The sequence below is a fragment of the Canis aureus genome, chromosome 19 (assembly GCF_053574225.1).
Source record: "Canis aureus isolate CA01 chromosome 19, VMU_Caureus_v.1.0, whole genome shotgun sequence".
NCBI classification, from domain to species: domain Eukaryota; kingdom Metazoa; phylum Chordata; class Mammalia; order Carnivora; family Canidae; genus Canis; species Canis aureus.
The window spans coordinates 47,161,198-47,165,789 of record NC_135629.1 but is presented as its reverse complement, the minus strand read 5'-3'; the positions used below and the strand labels follow the sequence as shown (position 1 = coordinate 47,165,789).

At 44.8% G+C, this 4,592-nt stretch overlaps 1 long non-coding RNA gene across 10 annotated transcripts in view; it reads left to right on the top strand.

The window, feature by feature from the left end:
- LOC144290377 (uncharacterized) overlaps positions 1-4,592 on the top strand; it is a 131,938-nt gene that overhangs the window by 340 nt on the left and 127,006 nt on the right. For 7 of the 10 annotated variants that reach the window (XR_013358072.1, XR_013358068.1, XR_013358065.1 and 4 more), the window contains exons 2-3: positions 210-380; positions 1,523-1,950. This is a non-coding gene — a long non-coding RNA (uncharacterized LOC144290377). Of the gene's footprint in view, positions 1-209; positions 381-1,522; positions 1,951-3,979; positions 4,582-4,592 lie in introns of those variants that run through there. The other 3 variants (XR_013358070.1, XR_013358071.1, XR_013358073.1) reach the window with 2 other exon arrangements.

Below are 4,592 nucleotides of genomic sequence, written 5' to 3'. Positions count from 1 at the left end.
GTGCGTCTGGGAGGCCCCCGGGCCGCGACGCCGGGAAGCAGAACCGGGAAGCGACGGGTGTGGCGGGGATGGAACCGGGCTCGTTGAGGTTCACAGGACCCTCCCGCTCGACGCAGTGCTTTGGTAGGGAAGACTCTGGGGCGGGGGACCTCCCCACCCGCGCCGGCCTCACCCTGCGGCCCCTCGGGGCTCGCCCGGCTTCCGTGCAGTCATTGGAGCGGCGCGGAAGGAGCGTCCACGTCCTGCGGGTGCCCGGCGCCTTCCTCAGAGATGCAGTTACCTCGCTTCTCAAATGATGACGAAGTGAACGTGTGCGGGTGGTTGGGGAAGAGAACGGTGACCAGCAGCAGTAAACGTTAGCGTAGACTGTGGACGTCCCGGTAATCCGACCTTCTGGAGATTGCCCTTGTTAATTAACACTTGATTGTACCTCCGCTCCCCCTTTTTTTTTTCTACGCAAATAAATGTCCATGTTTTAGATACATTTCTTTTTTTTGGTTACAAATGTATCGCTTAGACGGTTAGGGATTGCCTCCGGTATGCGAGATAGTGGTCTAGGCCAGGAATTGCCAAATGTATTCTATAAAGGACCAGAGAGCAAATATTTAGGCCGTGTGGGCCAAGAGGCAAAACTGAGATATCATGTAGGTACTTGCATAACCAAAGAGAGAAACAGCCCTAATATTTTTTATTGGTGGCCTTCAAAATCTAGTAAGTTTTTAAAATACGGGTCTACTAAGGAGGAGAATGGAATGCGCTTTTTTGCGGTTCTAAGTAGGTTTTTCCTGCCACTAATTGATTTTGCAAATGTCCACCAGTAAAGACTACTCCTGGTTCACAAAAAAAGAGGCTGGATAGAATTGGGGCTGAACTCTGCTCTCCTGAGTGTGTAGTCTAGGAGGCATAAATCAGTAAACAAATACATCATTACGACGTTATTAAGAAAAACAGCAGGATTTTTGATAAGGGAGGAGAGTGGGGCTTGCTTCTGGGTAGTGAGGTTTGTACTGAGATCCTAATCAGAAGCAAGCTACGTGAATACTCCAGGCAAAGGGAACATACGGGATTGGTCTGTTTAGTAAGAAGCTCAGTAATTTGGATAGTGTGGGTATTTTTTCATGCCAGTAAAGAACTATATCAGGGTTTTAATTTGTGATCTGCCTTGGGTGGAATTCAGAGATTAAGCAGATTATTAAAAAAAATGTGCATATATCCTCTCCGGAGGCAACTGCTGTGTCCAGTCTTTTGTCCTTTCAGAAATAAGCTCTGTACTCACAAGCACATTTATATATCATTATTTTGGAAATTGTTCTCGCTATACATAGATCTATCTCATTCTTTTTGATGTCTGTAAAGTGTAGATATCTTTTAGCTTTAACAGTTTTTTTCAAACTTAAATACATAGGCAATAGAAGTTGTTATTTTAAAAAAGTAGTGGATGACTAAGGAACTCCAGGCCCATTCAGACCTGTATCTCAGTAAAGGCAAAGCTTGGGTGTGACTGTCACCTTGTTTCCTGCAGTAACTGAACTGCCTGTGGTCAACCAGCTGAAGGCATGGCAGGAGGAATGACGTGGGAACAGAGAAAGTCCTGTTCTGTCCTGGAGCGGGCAGCAGCATTCCTCGGGCCTGATCGCATCACCAAGCAAGCCTCTGGTCACAGAGGAGTTGCCCTGGGAGACAAACAGGAGTATTCCCATCCTTGGAGAGCACACTCCCAGGTAGGAGTTTAGACTAGTGTCTGAACCGTGGGGCCACATGCAGCACGAACTAGTCTCTGCGGGAACAGGCCCTGACTTGTTGGCGCTGCAGTGGCAGGCTACAAAGCCACTAGGTGGCTCCGACTGGATGGCTCCTTCAAGGTCTTACTGTGGCAGTGTGGGCCAGACCACTGCAGTGAAAGGCTACACCTTGGATGGCACCAGCTCCTCTTAGGAATATATGACAAAGGTGAGGAAAAACAAAACAGTTCACTTTATTTTGGCTGCTCTGCAGGGCAAAGGGCCCTGGCTTGGAGTCATACACTCCTGGATTCCAGGCTTGTTCCCTGGGCCAAACACAACTTTTGTTTCCACTTCCCTCTGAAATGGGGCTAATATTTACTTGGGTGTTGATGGTTAAATGAGATGTATGTAATACAAAATACGCAAATAAAATATCCTGAGAATCGTTAAGTGCAAGTCAAAACATTTCCATTCTGCTCCCCTCAAATTAATTTCCCTGTACTTTGCTTATTAGCATTTTTCACATACCTCCAATCTAGCATAGCGCTTATATACCACTTACTTAGTTATAGGTCTATAAATTAAGTCAAGTGTGCTCTGAGGCTTGTATCTATCTCAGTTTCCTATACATATTAAGTGTTCAGTAAATAATTGAACGAAAGGATTATGAACTGAAAGGATGTGGGCAGTGGTTTTAGCAGAAACTCCTACCCTTTAACTGTAACTGAAGAAAATTCTGTTGGGAACTGGTTTCTGAGTAATGTGGGGGGGGAAACAGGCCCTGGAGGCCGACTTACTGTGTGAGTCCAAGTGACAACCCCTTTGAGCCTCGTTTTCGTCTGTAAAATAAGGTTAATAAAGCTTAACATAAAGGGCTTATGAGGATTGTGTGAAAAATCCACCAGTGTGTTAGGCACGTAGTAGGTCCTCAGTACTAGCTATTACTCCTCAGAAATCTGCTTCATATGCACAGCTGCCACACGTTCTTAGGTTTTCTGTGTTCTGTTCAATAAAGGCATGTTAATTGCCAAGCTGTGATTCTAATTTTATTCTACCATCTCATAAATTTACAGATCAGATGTCTTAATTTTTGGCTTGGGCGGGGGGGGGGGGGGGGAAGGTTGCAGTGTACTCTGATGGGAGAATCAAGTTGGTTTGTTCTTTCTATGTCTTATGTTTTGTTGGTGGGCACACTGAAGACAGGGTCACTCAGAAAGACCCTGACAAATTAAGACCAATCGTGATTCCCTGGAGACCATCTTTTATTTTTGGTAAATGCCATCAATGAATATAGATACAGTATCATTCCCACAGAAGTTTATAGCATTTAAGTCTTGAAAACAGGTGACAATTGAAAAAAGAATCCACAATTTTCAGTTCCTTTAATAATTTAATATTTTATCCCCTTAAGGCTGTGAGGCCTTAAGGTATCCAGGTCTGGTTATGTCCCAGCAATAATAAAGGGCCTGTTCTATGGTGTATGCCAAATACACAGCAAAATTCAGAAATCCCAAGGGCTTCTTCACTTCAACATATTTGGCTTCTCTCCTTTGTAAAAAGGGTTTGATTTCCCTAGAACGAATGACTTAAAATAAGGTGCTCAAAAAGTCCACACCGAGTCTCAAAATAGTGAATGAACACTATTCAAAAATGCCCTCTGAGCCTCAGCTTCCCCTTCTGTAAAATGAAGGAGTTGGGTTTAGTTAGTGTCTCAGGCAAGACCATACCATGGATGGGTAGACAAATTTGCTACCACAAACCCCAGCAGGGAGGAGGGTGAGGGGAACAGAGCTGCGAATGTGCATGTGGGAGTGGGGTGGGGTTGGTGGGCCAGGGCCAAAGTGGCTGGAAAGCTGGCCTTCAGGAGGTCAGTGTCAGCTCTGAACCTTCAAGTCTCAAAAAGTATGTCTTTGTTTTTTGATCTGATGATTTGGTCTAATATGATTGTCTCATTCATTCCAGTGTATGTACTTGGCTGTAGATTTATGTACAGAATTAAATACCCCATTTATTAATTTATAAACCATAATAAAATGAGTCATTTCCCCTCACTAGCAGATCTTGCATGGGAAAAGGAAAACAAATGAATATACAAATTTTAGCAACATCAGGAATTTCATTAAACCTGAAAAGACGTGTAGTTGATTTTGGAGTTTGGTTATCTGTTCAAGGAGTCTGTTATTTTCATCATAAAGACAACCACTATAATATCTTTGTGCTGTAAAATTCACCCCATTTGTTGCTATATTCCCCAGTGAGAAAAGTTCAGCTATAGACCGTAATGCCTCTGGCAGAAGCACTCGGCAAGCTCTTTTCAAATACCTTCAGGATTTCTCCTTCCAGTTTTACACAGCAACTGTCTCAAAACTTGGGGCCAAAATAATTATAAAGCAAACGAACAACACGGGGACCTGAGGCCGGTGGTGCATAAACTCAAGCCAGAAGGGGACCAGGTGACCTCTCCAGGAACAGCCTGTTCATAAGCTGACAAAATAACCAAACCAGGAATCAATCATATGCTATGGTACCTCCTCTGACAGGAAGATGTCTCTCCCCAGGAGGTAAAGGGTGACCCACTATCCCATCTGCTGCTTGCTCCCCAGGTGCCTATTCGACGAGTTAGGCACAGTGCTGAAGGAGGACGGCAGACATCACCAAAGACTCACCAGCCAAGCCGGAGGTCCTCTCTGAGGGCAGGGTCCTCTTGTGATGCTGGGAAAGACGGAGAGCCTCACCTGAACCTCGGCACACAAGTTATCTGCTGGGGCCATATCATTTTCCTGATCTGTGATTTAGCCAAACCCAAATCATAGCTTGGTGCTTGCCCCTTCTCCCCTTCACCAGGACATGATTCAGATCCTAATGCAA